This window comes from Diceros bicornis, unplaced genomic scaffold (assembly GCF_020826845.1).
Source record: "Diceros bicornis minor isolate mBicDic1 unplaced genomic scaffold, mDicBic1.mat.cur d_74_multi, whole genome shotgun sequence".
In the NCBI taxonomy this organism is placed as follows: Eukaryota; Metazoa; Chordata; class Mammalia; order Perissodactyla; family Rhinocerotidae; genus Diceros; species Diceros bicornis.
Window position 1 is genome coordinate 513,698 of NW_026690930.1, and position 20,095 is coordinate 533,792.

The 20,095-nt window shown below is 41.7% G+C and overlaps 1 long non-coding RNA gene across 1 annotated transcript in view; it reads left to right on the forward strand.

The window, feature by feature from the left end:
• The window catches only part of LOC131402360 (uncharacterized), a 227,251-nt gene that overhangs the window by 114,513 nt on the left and 92,643 nt on the right, over positions 1 to 20,095 (forward strand). The window lies entirely within an intron of this gene.

Consider the following 20,095-nt stretch of genomic DNA (forward strand, 5'->3'; position numbering starts at 1 on the left):
GGCATAGCTTTCAGGATTGCAGCAACACCCAGCCACCACAGTATGACAATTGACAGATGGGTGCTGGGTTCCCTGACTGGGAAACAAACATGAGCCATGGTGGTGCACCAAATCTTAACCACTAGCCCACCAGGGCTGGCTACTATAAGAGAAGCAACACAGAAAATCAACAGCCTGGGGAGGGCCAGGAGTCAGGGCTGAAGTTCATCAGCATCACTTTTCAGAAAATCAGTGGCCTTCATAGGAAGACATCTGTGTTTCAGGTCAGCCGGAAAGACCAGGCAGGAAGCTCAAAGAGAGTGAAGCTATCAAACATCCAGTGGTGGTCAGCTAAGACAAGAAACAGTGTGGGGAATTCAAGCCATGCTTCCTGTACTTTGTGGAGCATGAATATCATAAGCTCCATGGAGCCCAACAACATGGTGCAGGAAGTCGACCAGGTGTGGGACACAAATAGTGTGGGTAGAAGCAGTGCAAGAAATATATGCTGCTGTTTGTGCATGGCAAGCCCAGCTGAGAGGACTTTGTACAGTGGAGGATGGAGGTGTACAAATACTGTGACATTCTCTCCATGGTTTTCAGACTAAGATGCTATCTGGCACCTCTATGGCCTTCAAAAGCATTGTGTCCAAAATAACTGCTGAGCTTAAAGGATGGCCAGGATCCACCTGGAAGATAAGAGGAGAGGTCCATTGGACCTAGGTGCAGGCCAGTCCCTCCACCCTCACCTGGGCAAAACTTCAGAGACTAAGTTGTTTTTCCTTCTCCCTTCTACTCTTGTCCCTCTTTTCTTCCGTGTTTATGGGTGAGAGGAGATGGTTCAGGGTTTCCTGCTAGGCAACTGAGAGGACACAGTGGAATGACCCCATAGGGGAAGGACTCATTACTCCTCGGCCTTAGGGAAGAGCTGGAAGGGAGTTAGCTTCACCAAGGACTTTCAACAGCTGACTCTGGTTCTGCATTCACAGCAGCTCCATGTGCAGGGGCAGGTTTCTGCTGTGTTCAGCCTCCAAGCTTCAAGAGTCCAAAAGAGCGTTTGGTTGCTGAAGAGTAGGAGTCACAAGCATTTCTGGTAGTCTATCATAGGGTACAGTAATCTTCCTACAGCTCAAAAAAGAGGTTTCAGGAGAATTCAAGGGCATGGGTGGATCATCTATTCTTCTTGAGAGCCATTTTTCCCATTTCAGCTGCTGGTGACAGTTTCCACTCTGCTATCTGAGGACAGTTTTGATCTTGTAGCCGACACTGATGGATTTGTGTGAGCTGCCTAGAACTCTAAATAGCTTTGTTTCTTCCAAATCTTATAGTAAAATTGATGCTCCAGAAAGATGTACTACAGATATTATGCTCTTTTGAATCCTCTGTGCACAGAATTGGGGATGTGCCTGTGTGGCTGAGTTTCCTGTCTGTATAATGTAGGAGTTGGGCCTTCCACTGTGATGTTTTCTCCTTTTGATAACAGTGGCATGGAGCATTGGCTCTAAGAGGCCTGCAAAGGTATGGGTTATTCAGCTAGTCTGAGGGTCCAAGGAGCACTCTGAGGTAAGCCGGATGTCCTGGGGGTCCAGAGGGAGGATTTATGGTAAGAGACGGCAGCGTGGCTAGACTGAGGGGATAGAGGGAAAGGCGGCTTTGAAAGGGCAAGTTCTAGGTTCTCAGGTAGTGGGTATTTTCATTTTAGGCCATGAATTGATGGTTTCAGATGCCCATCAGGGAGCTTCTGCATGGGTTCATTAGAAGCCCAAGCAACCAAGACAGATTTTATTCAGTAATAACTATTGCAGTATGGAAGTGTGGAAATTAATAGTAGAAATCTTAACACAATTGGTGTTAAGGCCTGTAGGGGGAGCTCTCACACCCTATCACACATCCTCAATTAAACCAAACAGGAAGAGATGTTTGCATATTGGACAGCAAGTAAAACTACTTTACTATTGGAGGAACATTTCTCTCCCCACCTGGCAACAGCCCAGCCAATGAGAAATGCCACAGCTCAGCCAATGAGAAGCCATTGCTGCCTTGAACTGTTACTCTCCCCTAATGGACTTTCCTTTACAATAGCCCCTCCCTACTGCCCCCATTTTCTCTATAAAAGGAGCTCGCCTTTTGTGTTTTCTGGATTTGCCTACGGTTTGCCATAGCATGCAGATTCCAAATTGCAATTCTTTTGGCTATTCCCAAATAAATTCATTTTGAGATAAAATAACAGGCAAATTTCCTTTTTAAGTTGACAGAAGAGAGTCTAGTGTAAGTTCAGCCCAAATTCAACTAGTGCAGAGGTAACTACATGTTTTAAAGGGAGGATGAGGGAGTGGGGAGAGAAAGCAGGGAAGTGGAAATTTACAAAAAGCAGGAAGGAGGATTGGTCCATATGACTAGGCTATCTGGGTTTGCTAACTGCTTGTGGACACTGGCTCCCACTCTCCTAGAGAGACTGGGAGACAGGGACCCTATCGTCAAGTGTTGGCTGACACAGATGGTAAATTCCTTTGTGAGCTCTGAGTTTTCCCAGGTAGGAACTTCAAAGGAGAATGGGTCATCCCAGGGACACAGCCTTGAGTTGTTAGAAATGATGCCAGAGTTTGTTCAAGTCTCTTAGGCAGGGTGGTAAAAGAAATCATTTGTGCTGGGAAACTGCAGTCTTTATAGGCCAAGGTTGATGGTAGTGAAGAAGAGGGCTCAAAGGCACCTGATTTTTGTCAAGGAATCTTTGTCAAAACTTCATATGAATAGGTGAAAAAGTTAACATCAATGCAACATGGTAGTCAGATTAGAAAAATGGGTGCTAATGTGCACCTCCCTCCAAAAATCCCAACCACCACATGCTTTTCATAATAAAAATGAATAAAACAAAACCAGCAGCCCTGGCAAGGACAGCAGTTCCCAGGGGCTATTACTGGAGCCCAGGATGGTGTCGGTGTCCAGCCACCGCAGACCTCGGCTGCTGGAGGCTCAGGAGACCTCGCCTTCTGCGGCAGTCTTCTGAGCTTTCCCGCCTCAGGACAGTGGTGGGGAGCAGCGCTGGAGGTCCTGAGTCAGCAGCGAGGCCCACCGACTGTGCCTGGGGAGGAGGCATGTCTCCTGAGGAGCCTTAAGGAGAGGACACAGACTGGGTTGCAGAAGATGGACGGAGTCCAGGGGGCCGGAGGGAGCAGGGGGTCTCAGAGCACTGGGTGAGTGGCACATGTGAGGGCTGGTTCCCTGTGTGTCCTGAAGGGAGTAAGAAATATGAAGCCAAGAACTGGCAGAGGACCGTCATGAGGGATACGTGGTGGGCTGGGTCAAGGGGTTGTTATCTAGAAACAAAGTGGTCAGCCCAGAGGACACTGTGGAAGGAGATATCAGAAATTTACCTCCTGGTACGAAAGGAGAGAGAGAGCCAGCGAGGGGCTGGGACAACCAGGGAGGGCCTGGCTACACACATGCACATAGCCACTCACCCACACATAGAGGGGTGTGTGTGTGTGTGTGTGTGTGTGTGTGTGTGTGTGTGTGACCTTCTTTAAGAAAAAGAGGCAGTTCCAAGGCTTGTTTGTGTGTATGGTAGGAATGAACAATAGAGTGAAAATAGATTGATGTTGCCAGGAGCCGGGGTGTTCCTGTGGAAGATGGAGAAGGAAACTGGAATGGGGGGAAAAGGGAGAAACCTGATTGGATTGGATTAGAGGTATCAGTTAATTTGTATATTTTTTGTATATATTTTCTAGCTCTACAAACATCTAGAAGCAATGTCACTTCTTAAGCAGTGAGTTCATCTAGGGCTCAGATCCTAGTCTTAAATGTCAGTCCCCACTAAAATGAACTTGGAGAAAGCTGATCCCGGGGCTGGGGCAGAGAAAGCACGGTGTGCATCTGGAGCATCTTGTGCCAGAAAGTACAGATGTGCTCATAACTGATGGGGTCTAGCAAGAGGACAGAGAGGCTGGGCTGAAGAGGCTCCAACTCATCAATTGTGGGGCAATCTGAACATTAAAGTAAAGAATGACAAGAATTGCTCAACAAGCAAATGAGAAAATTCACCAAGCGTGCTGAGAGTCAAGTTTCTCTGTCAGAGAAAGGAAATTACAAAAAATACAGACAGGGGAAAGGAGAGAATGAAAGAAGAACTCTGTGACCTTGTGGTTTTTACTTTGTATAGATAGATGGAACACACGCATGATAGATAGCTAGATGATTGATGGATAGGTAGATAGATGGTGCATGATAGATAAATAGATAGATAGGGAGTTGGATATGTGTGCATACAGATGATTCCTAGCTCTAGCTGCTTTGAGAGCTTAAGAAACAATACTCCTGTACCAATGAGCACTCCTAGCACCCAGAACTTGGTTTTTAGTATTATTTTCCACTGAAAGGAACCAAGGCTCCTTACAGAAATGAAGGACTCCAGGGCTGGGTCAGAGAAAAGATGGGTGTGATATTCTCATTTATAATAAGAAATATATATTTAATCTTCAACCTAAGTTCTGGAACAGAGCTCCCAAAACCCTTGGAATTTCCTATGTGATAAGGGTGTCTTTTCATATTCATAACAAGCCCCTTTCAACCACACCCGAGTTTAAATTATGCCATAACTTCTGAAAAGTCCCTAAGGATGGGGCTGGTTGCCAGGGGAAGCAACTATGTGATTAGAGGGTTGTAATTTAGCCCCACTCCCCTCCCCTGGAGGGGTGAGGGGCTGGAGATGGAGTTCAATCTCTGATAGCCAATGATTTAATCAATCATGCCTATGTAATAAGGCCTCCGTAAAACCCAAAAGGAGTGGGTTAGAGGAGCTTCCAGGTTGGTGACCACTTGGAGATGCAGGGAGAGTGGCATTTGGAGAGAGTAGGGAAGCTCTGCACCCCATCCCACATGCCTAGCCCTATGCATCTCTTCCATCTGGCTGTTCCTGAGTTATATCCTTTTATAATAAACCAGTACTCTAGTAAGTAATCTGTTTTTATGAGTTCTGTGAGCTGCTCTAGCAAATTAATTGAACCCAAGGAGTGGATTGTGGAAACCTCTGATTTATCGTGCATTGGTCAAAAGCACAGGTAACAACCTGGACTTGCAGTTGGTGTGTGAAGTGGGGGCAATCTTGTAGGACTGAGCCCTTCACCTGTCAGATCTGACACTATCTCTAGGTAGATGGTGTCAGAATTGAGTTAATAGCTTGGTGGTGTTGAAAAGAACATACCGGAATGAGTCTCCAACATCCTCTACCAGAAAGTAAGGAAATGTTCAAGGAATGATGGGGAGATGCCAATTGTACAGAAAAGTCAGCTTTAAAGGACTCCCACTGGCCAAATTTGAACATCAAATAATTAATGGTGGTTACAGATTAAGGAAAATAGGAATCCAAGAGTATCTATATCTACACTGATATACATAAATAAATGAATGAATAAATGAAGGAGAAGAGAAAGCTCTACCCTACAATAGAGGTCTGAAATATTTCCCCACAAAATACTAATTACTTACTTATTAATTTAGAAGTACAAAACACTTATCAATCAACTTTATAGTGGAGGAGTCTGGCAGACACCATATTAACCAAGTGACGAAAGTTAACATTACCAGATATGACATAAATTTACACTATGTGCCTCCTGATACAATGCGGTGAAAAAAACACAGCAGCATCACTTTTGAGGTGTTCCTGCCCCCAACATTCATAAATCATGAGGAAACATCAGACAAACTGACTGATACTCTTCAAAAATGTCAAGGTCATAGAAAATAAAGGCAAGGTTAAGGAATTATTTCAGATTGAAGGAGACGAAAGAGTAAACACAACAGGTGATGGTAAACACAACAGGTGACCCTGGGTGGGACCCTAGACCTATAGAAGACATTATTTGGAGAAAAAGAGACATTTTAAAAAATGGCTGTGGATCAGATAGTAATATTGGACAAATGTTAACTTCCTGATTTTGATGTATGAGAATGCCCTTGTTTTAAGAAATACACTCTTCAGGAGTAATGGGCTGGCCCGGTGGTGCAATGGTTAAGTGCGCACGCTCCGCTTCGGTGGCCCGAGGTTTGCAGGTTAGGATCCTGGGCGCGCACTGGCGCACTGCTTGTCAAGCCATGCTGTGTTGGCGTCCCATATAAAGTGGAGGAGGATGGGCACAGATGTTAGCCCGGGGCAATCTTCCTCAGCAAAAACAGGAGGATTGGCAACAGATGTTATCTCAGGACTGATCTTCCTCACACACACACAAAAAAAGTATTAAGGAGTAATGGGACCTGATGTTTGTAACTTATTCTCAAATGGTTCATTCCAAAATATAGTAATATATAAAGAGAATGATAAAGGAATGCAGTGGTGTCTGGAAAATGTTTAATAACTGGCTGTCTGGGGAAAAAAGTCTGTAGCATTTGCTGATTTCCATGGTGTAAGTAGTCCCACCGTGGCTGACCTCTGGCTGCCAATGTGACATTGCTAGTGGAGTTGGAAGGAGATGCACATGGTTGGCTCTCGGAAGACACCAGCTCCCGCACAGGACTCGTTTTATACAATTCCAAACAGGGCATTGGGCCATCTATTGTGATTTGTTTCTCTAACAAATCAAATAAATGCATTTTTGAACTTAGGAAAGTATGCTTGGCCACCTGTTATGATAAAATTATAGCCTTATTAACATATTGTGTATGATATTCAGAAAAATGAAGTTTCATTTTCTGTAATGATTTGCATTAGTTTGCAAATATTTTGGGATCCTACTCACAAATGTTTTTGTGATAACATTAAAGATATGTTCCTTGACTGTATGCGACCATTATCTATTCCTTTGAGATCATTTTTGTGCATTAAATAAGAAAAGCAGGGGCTGGCCCCGGGGCTTAGCAGTTAAGTGCGTGTGCTCCGCTACTGGCGGCCCCGGTTCGGATCCCGGGCGCACACCGACTCACCGCTTGTCCGGCCATGCTGAGGTGGCGTCCCACATACAACAACTAGCAGGATGTACAACTACGACATACAACTATCTACTGGAGCTTTGCGGTGGGGGGAAGGAGGAGGATTGGCAATAGATGTTAGCTCAGAACCGGTCTTCCTCAGCAAAAAGAGGAGGATTGGCATGGATGTTAGCTCAGGGCTGATCTTCCTCACAAAAAAAAAAAGAAGAAGAAAGAAAGGAAAAGAAAAAGAGAAAAGAAAACATATAGCTGATACAAAAGGCAACATTAAATCATTTTTAAATGACCAGTAGCTCCATCAGCACATTTTAAATGATGGGAAGCCTGGCCTTAAATTGGAAGGGATCTTAGACATTCAGCTACATGTTTTGTGAGCCACAAAGACTGTGCTGGAGGCCATTCAGGTGGCCAGAACATTCAGAGTAGACACCCATCTCCTTCCAGCCCATGTCCCATGACCCTTTTGCAAGTTTCTAAAAACAGGGCATGATATATTTAGTCCTCCCTACTGTTCACATTTTCCATGCCGTTATCCCTCAAGACTGGGAACCAGTGAACCCAGCACTTATGGGTGGATCCCAGTCCAGTGAACAAACACACCTGTGAGGAGTCTGCTTGTGAGGCTTCTCCTGCTTGAGGCAGCCTGGGGACACTAACTCACAAAGGCTGAGAGAGGACCTCAACCTCCACTGCAGGTGCAAGTCAAGTCATCATTGGCCACACAGGAATCTTACATGAGAAGACAAACATTCCCATGAATTAGGCACTCCCACACATTTTTGCCAGGCTTCTAAATTGGTGCAGCCATATTGAGGTCAATTTTGGTACTGTCAACCAATTTATAAATGTGAACATTCCTGACCCAACAGTTCCACATCCCGGAATCTGTTCTACAGAAATATTCACACCAGTACCTAAAGTTACTGAGGCTGCTCACTGTAGCAGTGTAAGGTTGGAAACCACCTACATGCTACTAGGAAACCAGATAAATAAAGTATGGGGTACTGTGGCACTGTAAATTTTTGTGGTGTACATAAATTTTTACAGGGATCATGTATTGCTTTTGTAATTAAAAAAGTAAGTCAGTGCTTCTTTTCTTTCTGCCTCATGTCGATGGGAAACAATCACAAAAAAATCTTTTTAAAATGTACAGTTGAAACCTTCTGATTTAACAGTCTTCCTACAAAGTAGTGACGTGACATGTTTTTATGTCTTTTAGCGTTTTCACATCACTACCTTTGCTTGCCTCTGTGGCATCCTTCTTTCTTGTCCCTCAGTAGCATCTTGGGCAGGGCCCACAGTGTTCATATAAATTTAATTGTTAAATGATCTGTCCAGTTTGCAAACACTGAACTCACATCCAGTTCTGACCCCTGACAGGTTGGGGGCCTGCAATGGGGAGGGATTGTTCTGCCTCCAGAAACCTCTCCTTCCTCCCTCTGACAGGCTCTTGCTGTTCCCTCAGCACCAGAGGCAAGAGAGAGAGATGAGGGAAACATCGTGCAGCCACAGCCTCCTCTGGGTCCTCCCCATTCCTCAGTTCCTGCAGGTTTGGCTGAACCCCTAACCTCTGCTCTGCCTTTTCATTCCAGGACACCCCAATGCTCCTGTGATGCTGGACCTGTCACCGAGCAGACAGCGTGCTTAGAAAGGATACAGCAGGGCCGGCTCAGTGGCTTAGCGGTTAAGTGCGCGCGCTCTGATGCTGGCGGCCCAGGTTCGGATCCCGGGCACGCCCCAAGGCACCACTTCTCCGTCCAACCCGAGGCCGAGTCCCACGTACAACAACTAGAAGGATGTGAACCTATGACATACAACTATCTACTGGGGCTTTGGGGGGAAAAAATGAATAAATAAAATCTTTAAAAAAAAAAAAAAGAAAGGATGCAGCAAAATGGCTCAATATGGCCAGCTTTCCAGATGTTCTTTGACCCACAGGAAACTCACACCTTGTTGTGTGTGCCTTGTTGGGGGGCTGGGCAGATTCTCTCCAAGGGCTAAACCCCCAGTTTTCCTTTGGGCAGATCAACAGTCTTATCAAATAAGATGCCAAGTTCTTCTTGCAGGTATCCCCCAAAGTTACCTAATGTTCTTTTAGGGTTGGCTTAAGGGAGTGGCAGTACCCCCCTTCTCTCCGTGGAGGGCAGGAACTTGCCTCTCATGAGCATTACATTCCCAAGGCTGGGAGACCCTCACATCCACCCCATCTACAGTTTTCTTCCCACCCCGCCCCCATTCATCAAAGGAAATCCGCTCCTCTTTTAGCCACTTATTTCACACATTTATTTCTTTTATTTATAGCTTATGGTCAATGCAAATTAATTCTATAAAATGAGAAAGCATGAAGAATCAAAACATAATTATGCAAATTAAAAATAGATATTCAACACAAAAAATACAAGTATAAAAGGTTCTTTCATGCACACACAGCAGCGCGAGATTCACCAGCTGTTTCAAAGGACAGCAATGCTTGCTTTTTGTCTTGAAGACCATGGCCTACCAGTTTCTAACGTCAAAAAACTGACTGATACATAGTGTTCCAAATGTAGCCATTTTGATTCTTAAAGGTTAAAGTATTTTCAAAAATTATGTAAAAGAATTATTGCAAACTTAATGATGCTGGTGTTCTCCCAGCATTCCTCCACCATGGGCATCTCTGGTTTGGCATCTGTGGCCCTGGGCCCAGCCTTCGCCCTACTCCCAACACTCCACTTGCTTCCTTCCTGGGCTCTTCCACTAGCAGCTCTGGACTGACTTCAGGCCATGTCGTGTCTGGTGGTGATGCCTACTTCCAAAGTCCTGGCCTGGAACTCAGTCCTGGAACCCCCCCCCCACGCTGATAAGACTTGGGGGACTCTTCTTCCAGCCACCGGACCCCTGTGTACTGGCTGCCACAGTCCACATGAGGCCAAGGAACTCTTACAGTCTTCCTCTTTCCCAGCAACAATTTGGAGAAGACTTTGCAGACCAAGGTCCAAAACCATGTCATTTCTGGGGCTCTGTGTATCTCTCACTGCTGCTGCCTCCCTGGGATGCTCTCCAAACCTCCCTTGGAGGGTGGATTTATAGAAGAACAGTCAGCGAGAGCCCTAGGACTGGGAAACAGAGAAGCAGCAGGTGACCTGGGCAGGATGGGGGCGCTGGGCGGAGTCTTTGCTCAGCCTGGAGCTGGTTTTGGCAAGATAAGCCCCACGCAAGCTGGGGCCCAGCTGTCATCTGCCTTCTAGTAACCTGGAAGCTTACAACCTCATTGTGGGGCCAGGTACTGACCACGATTTCAACTGTCACCTTCTTGCTGGACAAGTTGCTTTCAGTAGGTCAAAGAAGCAAGAGAAGAGACCAATAGCATGAAAAAAATCAAGTCAATGCAAGGAAATGGGTCATTTAAGTGGAATTAGGTCTCTGTTGGCAGCATGAGAGAGAACCTCAGGCACAGTAGAAAGGTAACCTAGACTTCAGGTTTCTGCTCTGCAACATGAAAAGCTTAGACGCATCACTCCCATCCTTACAACAGAAAACAACCGAATAAACTAAAAAACAATATCTCCTCTTAGATCTGTCAGAGAATTGAGGTCACAGGGCAGACAACTACCCTGAACACTGGAGAGAGGTGGATACAGAGAATCACAGGTTACCAGGAGCAGAGCCCAAGTGGAGAAGTCCGCTGGTGGACCCAGTACCAGCAGGAACACAAACTGTAGTTTTTCAACTGCTGGAGGCAGATTGTGGACTAGCTGGAGAGTTCCAAACTCCAGGGGACCCCTACACTTTCTTGAGTTTTACCTTCAGGAGCCTCACTGAGTTCTCACTGTGAAGACTGGAGGAAAATCCCCTCCTGCTATGAGCAGGGACAGAGGAAACGCCACCATTTTGAAATATGTTGGAGCACCCTGTTCTTCCTCCAGTTCTCTGTAACAAAGACCAGCACTCAAGGGAAACTATTTCCTCTGACCTGAGGAAGAACGATTAGCCAACTCCAGCTGCCTCTAGCCTTCCTGTCATAGGTAAGGCAGGAAAAAAGCTGAGAATCATTTGTGAAGGTGAAGGTCATATCTCAGGGGCACTGGCCCATAAGAAGACTGAGACCTAATCATAGAACCATAGGCCACTCCCCCTCCCAACACCTCACCACACAGCAACAGGACCCCTGCACAATAACAGCAGATTGCAGTTGAAAAGACTGCAAGGCTCAAACTCTATTTATGAAGGACTTTCTGGGGTAGATAAAAACAAGGACACGAGAGGAACCTGAGCTCTCAGAGAGCTACAGCCACAGCAAACACAGTGTAACTCCTAGCCAGGTCAACATAAATCATCACACTTAATCACAGCCAGTTTACCTTGGTTCCTAATACCTAATGCGTTATGTCCAGTTTTCAACCAAAATTACAAGGCACGCTAAAAGGCAAGGAAAAACAGTGTGAAGGGAAAAAGAAAGCAGCAGAACCAAATTCAAATATGGCAATGATTTTGGAATGATTAGACAGGGAATTTAAAATAACTATGATTAATAGGCTAAGGGTTCTAAAGGAAAAAGTGGACAACATTGCAATACCAATGGATAATGTAAGAGAGAGATTGAAACTCTAAGAAAGAATCAAAAAGAAATACTAGGAAACAAAAAGAAATACTAGAAATCAAAAACACTTTAACAGAAATGCAGAATGCCTTTGCTAGGCTGACCAGTAGACTGGATATGGCTGAGGAAAAAATCTCTGAGCTTCAGGATATGTCAATAGAAACTTCCCAAACTGAAATACAAAGAGAAAAAAGTGAAAACAAAACAAAACAGAATAGAACATTCAAGAACTGTAGGACAATTACAAAAGATACAATATATACATAATAAGAATACCAAAAGGAAGAGAAAGAGAGAAAGGAACAGAAAAAATATTTAAAGTAATAATGACTAAGAATTTCCCCACATTAATAACAGAGAGCAAACCATAAATCCAGGAAGCTTAGAGAACACTAAGCAAGATAAAAAACTAAAAATCTACACCTAGGCATACCATATTCAAATTGCAGAAAACAAAGACAAAAAGAAAAATCTTGAAAGAAGGCAGAGGATAAAAACACCTTACCTATAGAAGAACAATGATAAGAATTTCATCAGAATTCCGTGCAAGCAAGAATTGAATGAAGTGAAATATTTAAAGTGTTGAAAGAAAAAAAATCGTCAACCTAAAATTCTGTATCCAGTGCAATTATCTAGTACAAGATAAGAAAAAAGAAATAAAAGGCATACAGAGGGCCGGCCCCATGGCTTAGCGGTTAAGTTCGCGCGCTCCGCTGCTGGCGGCCCGGGTTCGGATCCCGGGTGTGTAATGACTCACCGCTTCTCCGGCCATACTGAGGCCGTGTCCCACATACAGCAACTAGAAGGACATGCAGCTGTGACATACAACTATCTACTGTGGCTTTGGGGGAAAAATAAATAAAATTATTTTAAAAAAGGCATACAGATTGAGAAGGAAGACATAAAAATGTTCGTGTTCACAGATGACATGTTTATCTGTGTAGAAAATCCCAAAGAATTGACAAAAACTCCTGGAACTAAGAAGTGATTATAGTAAGGTTACAGGATACAAGGTGAACATACACAAGCCTATTGCTTTCCTATATACCAGCAATGAACAATTGGGATTTGAAACTAAAAACAACACAGTACCATTTACATTAGCGCCGCACAAAATGAAGTACTTAGGAATAAATCTAACAAAATAGGTACAAGATCTATATGAAGAAATCTGAAGAAAGAAATCAAAGAAATTCTCAATAAATGGAGAGATATTCCATGTCCATGGATAGGAAGACTCAATATTGTTAAAATGTCAGTTCTTCCTACTTTGATCTATAGATTCAATGCAATCCCAATCAAAATCCCACCAAGTTATTTTTGCGAATATCAACAAAACTAATTCTAAGTTTACCTGGAAAAGAGGCAAAAGAATCAGAATAGCCAACACAGTATTGAAGAAGAACAAAGTTGGAGGACTGACACTTCCTGACTTCAAGACTTACTATAAAGCTACAGTAATCAAGACAGCATGGTATTGGCAAAGAAATAGACAAATAGATCAATGGTAAAAAATACAGAGGCTAGGAGAGTGACGTCAGCATCATGGCGGAGTGAGTTTTCCCATGAACTCTTCCCCCGATAAGATACAACAAAAGGAACAGTCACAGACCAACAACGGAATCCAAGACAGTGAAAAGCTAGATCAGAAAGATCCACACTACAGCACATCTGAGAGTGGAACGTGCTGGGCCCCTGGAGGAAGTGGGGAGAGAGGACTCAAAAGAGTCACAGGGCTACCATCAACATCTGAGCACCCCAGAGAGCGGATAATGAGGGGCAAAAGAGAAGCCCCCCACACCAGGGACCCAGAGGGCAAAAGAGAGAGCCACCCCCTCCCCGCAAACTGGAACCTGCAGCTCAGCTGACCAGACCAGACCAAGCGATCAGCGGCAGACTAGACCAAGCAATCTGACCCGTGGATCTCAGCAGAAAAACCAAGGCAGAGTGCAGGAGGCTTAGATTACACAGCCTTTTACCACCACACAGTGGTGGCAGGTGGAAATTGCAACCAGAGATTTCCAGGATGAGGAAAAACAAAGCCAACACAGGACCCACAGTGCAAAGATATATGAAATCACCAGACCAGAAGGAAAATGACAAACACCCAGAAACCAACCCTGAAGACATAGAAATCCATAATCTAAACGACAGAGATTTCAAAATAGCTATCATAAAAACACTCAACGAAATATGAGACAACACAGACAAACAATTCAGTGAGATTAGGAGTTTCTTCACAAAAGAGATTGAAATCATAAAGAAAAACCAATCACTGCTGATGGAGATGAAGAACACAATGGAGTAGATAAAGGAGAATCTGGAATCTTTAAAGAACAGAGCTGACAATATGGAGGAAAGAATTAGCATTTTAGAGGATAGGAATACAGATATGGTCCAGATGGAAGAGGAGAGAGAACTAAGACTAAAAAGAAATGAAGAAAGTCTCCGAGAAATATCTGACTCTATTAGGAAATGTAACATAAGAATTATAGGTATTTCTGAGGGAGAAGAGAGGGAAAGAGGAACAGAGAGCCTATTCAAGGAAATAATAGCTGAGAATATCCCAAATCTGGGGAAGGAGCAGGAAATACCAGTAAGCGAAGCCAACAGGTCACCTAAATATATTAACAGACAAAGGCCCTCTCCACAACACCTAGTGGTAAGCCTAGCCAGAGTCAATGACAAAGAAACAATATTAAGGGCAGCTAGACAAAAACAAAAAATAACGTACAAAGAAACTCTTATCGGGCTCTCAGTGGATTTCTCAACAAAAACTTTACAGGCTAGGAGAGACTGGAATGATATATTCAAAATACTGAATGACAAAAACTTTCAGCCAAGAATACTCTATCCAGAAAAAATATCCTTCAAATATGATGGAGAAATAGTAACTCTCCCAGATAAACAAAAGCTAAGGGAGTTCATGGCCACGAGACCCCCACTACAAGAAATACTCAAAAAGGCCCTCAGGCCTTAACAAAAGAAGAGAAAGGGAATACAAAGCTTGGAGCAAGGAGAAAAATAGGTAAACAAACTCAGAAAAATAGTAGATCTTTACCGGAATAGGTTAGCAACTATTTAAATACTAAAATCAAGGTCAAAGGAAGGAATTCACCAAAAATAAATTTAACCTCATCACTGTAAACACACAGCCACAACACAAGATAAAATAAGGTATAACAAGAACGACTTAGAAGGAGAAGAGGAAAGTGATTGAATTGACTTAGTATGAGGAAATAGGAGGCCATCAGATAATGGAATATCTGATACACAAGATTTTTTACACAAACCTCAAGGTAACCACTAAACAAATAATCAAAACAAAATCACAAATGATAAACAAAGAGAAAACTAGAAGAGTCATAAGACAGAACAACCAAACTGAATTGGCAGTCCAAAACAAATGGGACAAGAAACAAAGGAAACACAAAAGAACCAGAAAATAAGTGACAAAACAGCAACATTAAGCCTTCATATATCAATAATTACTCTAAATGTAAATGGATTGAACTCTCCAATCAAAAGATACAGAGTGGCAGGATGGATTAAAAAGCAAGACCCAACAATATGCTGCCTCCAGAAAACACATCTCAGAACTAAAGCCAAGCACAGGCTCAGAGTGAAAGGACGGAAGACGATATTTGAAGCTAATGGCAAACAAAAGAAAGCAGGTGTTGCCATACTCATATCAGACAAAGTAGACTTCAAGATAAAACAGGTTAAGAGAGACAAAGAAGGGAAATGTATAATAATAAAAGGGGCACTCCACCAAGAAGACATATCACTTATAAATATATATGCACCCAACATAGGAGCACCAATATACATAAAGTAACTATTAACAAACCTAAAAGGAGACATTAACAACAACACAATAATAGTAGGGGATCTTAATACCCCACTTACATCAATGGATAGATCATCCAGACAAAAAGTCAATAAAGAAATAGTAGACTTAAATGAAAAACTGGATGAGATGGACCTAGTAGACATATACAGAGCACTCCATCCAAAAACAGCTGACTACACGTTCTTCTCAAGCGTGCATGGAACATTCTCAAGGATAGACCATATGTTGGGAAACAAAGCAAGCCTCAATGAATTTAAGAAGATTGAAATCATAACAAGCATCTTTTCAGACCATAATGCTATGAAACTGGAAATGAACCATGAAAAAAAACTGGGAACGTGACAAAAATGTGGAGATTAAACAAGACGCTACTGAAAAACCAATGGATCATTGATGAAATTAAAGGAGAAATCAAAAACTATCGGGAAACAATCAAAAATGAAAATATGCCATACCAAACCATATGGGATGCAGCAAAAGCGGTCCTGAGAGGGAAACTCATAGTGATACAAGCCCACCTTAACAAACAAGAAAAATCCCAAATAGGCAACCTTAAATTACACCTAACAGAACTAGAAAAAGAAGAACAAACAAAGCCCAAAGTCAGCAGAAGAAGAGAAATAATAAAAATCAGAGCAGAAATAAATGAAATTGAGACCAAGAAAACAGTAGAAAGGATTAATGAAACAAATAGTTGGTTCTTTGAGAAGATAAACAAAATCAACAAACCCTTAGGCAGGCTTACTAAGAAAAAAAGAGAAAAGGCTCAAGTAAATAAAATTAGAAATGAAAGAGGAGAAATTACAATGGATACCACGGAAATACAGAGGATTGTAAGAGAATACTATGAGAAATTATATGCCAACAAATTGGACAATCTAGAAGAAATGGATAAATTCTTAGACTCATACAACCCCCCAAAACTGAACCAAGAAGAAATGGAGAATCTGAATAGACAAATCACAAGTAAAAAGATTGAAATAGTAATCAAAAACCTCCCAAAAAATAAAAGTCCAGGACCAGATGGCTTCTCTGGTGAATTTTGTCAAACATTCAAAGAAGATTTGATACCCATCCTTCTCAAACTATTCCAAAAAATAGAGGAAGATGGAACACTTCCTAAATCATTCTATGAGGCCAACATCACCCTGATACCAAAGCCAAACAAAGACAATACAAAGAAAGAAAATTACAGGCCAATATCACTGTTGAACATAGATGCAAAAATACTCAACAAAATATCGGCAAACCGAATACAGCAATACATTAGAAAGATCATACACCACGATCAAGTGGGATTTATACCAGGGACACAGGGATGGTTCAACATCTGCAAATCAATCAACGTGATACATCACATCAACAGAAAAAAGAATAAAAACCACACGGTCATCTCTATAGACACAGAGAAGGCATTTGACAAGATACAACATCCTTTTATGATAAAAACTCTCAACCAAATGGGTATAGAAGGACAGTACCTCAACATAATAAAGGATATTTATGACAAACCCACAGCCAACATCATACTCAATGTGGAAAGACTGAAAGCCATTCCTCTGAGAACAGGAATGAGGCAGGGCTGCCCACTCTCACCACTCCTGTTCAACATAGTACTGGAGGTTTTGGCCAGAGCAGTTAGGCAAGAAAATGGAATAAAAGGAATCCAAATAGGCAACGAAGAAGTGAAACTCTCACTATTTGCAGATGACTTGATTTTATATATAGAAAACCCTAAATAATCCGTTGGAAAGCTACTAGAAATAATCAACAACTACAGCAAAGTCACAGGGTATGAAATCAATCTACAAAAATCAGTTACATTTCTGTATGCTAATAATGAACTAACAGAAGGAGAGCTCAAAAAGATAATACCATTTACAATTGCATCACAAAGAATAAAATACCTAGGAATAAATCTTACCAAGGAGGTGAAGGACCTATACAATGAGAACTACAAGACATTACTGAAAGAAATCTATGATGACATAAAGAAATGGAAAGATATCCCATGCACATGGATTGGAAGAATAAACATAGTTAAAATGTCTATATTACCTAAAGCAATCTACAGATTCAGTGCAATCCCAATCAGAATCCCAATGACATTCTTCACAGAAATAGAAAAAGAAATAATAAAATTTATATGGGGCAACAAAAGACCCCGAATAGCTAAAGAAATCCTAAGAAAAAAGAACAAAGCAGGAGGCATCACAATCCCTGACTTCAAAACATACTACAAAGCAATAGTAATCAAAACAGCATGGTACTGGTACAAAAACAGACACACAGATCAATGGAACAGAATTGAAAGCCCAGAAATAAAACCACACATATATGGACAGCTAATTTTCGACAAAGGTGCTAAGAAAATGCAATGGAGAAAGGAAAATCTCTTCAATAAATGGTGTTAGGAAAACTGGACAGCCACATGCAAAAGAATGAAAGTGGACCATCTGCTATCATCATTCACAAAAATTAACTCAAAATGGATCAAAGACCTGAAGGTGAGACCTGAAACAATAAAACTCATAGAAGAAAATATAGGCAACACACTATTTGACATTGGTCATAAAGGAATCTTTTCTGATGAAATGCCTACCCAGACTAGGGAAACTAAAGAAAAAATAAGCAAGTGGGACTTTATCAGATTAAAGAGCTTCTACAAGACAAACGAAACCAGAATCAAGATGAACAGACAACCCACCAGCTGGGAGAGAATATTTGCAAAACATACATCTGACAAGGGGTTGATCTCCACAATATATAAAGAACGCACACAACTGAACAACAAAAAGCAAACAACCCAATCAAAAAATGGGCAGAGGAAATGAACAGACACTTCTCCAAAGAAGATATACAGATGACCAATAGGCACATGAAAAGATGTTCAACATCACTAATCATCAGGGAAATGCAAATCAAAGCAACACTAAGATATCACCTCATGCCTGTTAGAATGGCTATAATCACCAAGACAAAAAACAACAAGTGCTGTAGAGGATGTGGAGAAACAGGAACCCTCATACACAGCTGGTGGGAATGCCAACTGGTGCAGCCTCTATGGAAAACGGTATGGAGATTCCTCAAAGAATTAAAAATAGAGATGCCCTATGACCCAGCCATCCCATTACTGGGAATCTATCCAACGAACCTGAAATCAACAATCCAAAGAGGCTTATGCAATAAAATGAAGAGTAAAAATCACACGATCATCTCACTAGATGCAGAGAAAGCATTTGACAAGATACAGCACCCATTTATGATAAAAACTCTGAATAAAATGGGTATAGAAGGAAAGTACCTCAACATAATAAAGACCATATATGAGAAACCCACAGCTAATATCATCCTCAATGGTGAAAAACTGAAAGCTATTCCTCTAAGAACAGGAACCAGACAAGGATGCCCACTGTCACCACTCTTATTTAACATAGTACTGGAAGTCCTAGCCAGAGCAATCAGGCAAGAGAAAGAAATAAAAAGGATCCAAATTGGAAAGGAAGAAGTGAAACTGTCACTATTTGCAGATGACATGATTTTATATATAGAAAACCCTAAAGAATCCACCAGAAAACTTTTAGAAGTAATAAACAAATATGGTAAATTTGCAGGATACAAAATCAATGTACAAAAATCAGTTGCATTTCTATACACTAGTAACGAAGTAGAAGAAAGAGAAATTAAGAATACCATCCCATTTACAATTGCAACAAAAAGAATAAAATACCTAAGAATAAACTTAACCAAAGAGGTGAAAGAGCTGTACACGGAAAACTATAAAACATTGCTGAAAGAAATTGAAGAAGACACAAAGAAATGGAAAGATATTCCGTGTTCTTGAATTGGAAGAATTAACATAGTTAAGATGTCCATACTTCCTAAAGCCATCTATAGATTCAATGCAATCCCTATCAAAGTTCCAACAACATTTTTCACAGAAATAGAACAAAGAATCCTAAAATTTATTTGGAACAAAAAAAGACCCCAAATAAGTAAAGGAATCCTGTGAAAAAAGAACAAAGCTGGAGGTATCACACTCCCTGATTTCAAAATATACTACAAAGCTATAGCAACCAAAACAGCATGGTACTGGCACAAAAACAGACACACAGATTAACGGAATAGAATCCAAAGCCCAGAAATAAACCCACACATCTATGGACAGCTAATCTTGGACAAAGGAGCCAAGAACATACAATGGAGAAAAGAAAGTGTCTTCAACAAATGGTGTTGGAAAAACTGGACAGCCACATGCAAAAAAATGAAAGTAGACCCTTACCTTACACCATACACAAAAATTAACTCAAAATGGATTAAAGACTTGAATGTAAGACCTGAAACTATGAAACTTCTAGAAGAAAACATAGGCAGTACGCTTTTCGACATTGGTCTTAGCAACATATTTTCAAGCACCATGTCTGACCGGGCAAGAGAAACAATAGAAAAAGTAAACAAATGGGACTACATCAAACTAAAAAGCTTCTGCACAGCAAAGGAAGCCATCAACAAAACGAAAAGACAACCTAACAATTGGGAGAAGATATTTGCAAACCATTTATCTGATAAGGGCTTAATCTCCAAAATATACAAAGAACTGATGCATCTCAACAACAAAAAAACTAACAACCCGATTAAAAAATGGGCAAAAGACCTGAACAGACATTTCTCCAAAGAAGATATACAGATGGCCAACAGGCACATGAAAAGATGTTCAAAATCATTAACTGTCAGGGAAATGCAAATCAAAACTACAATGA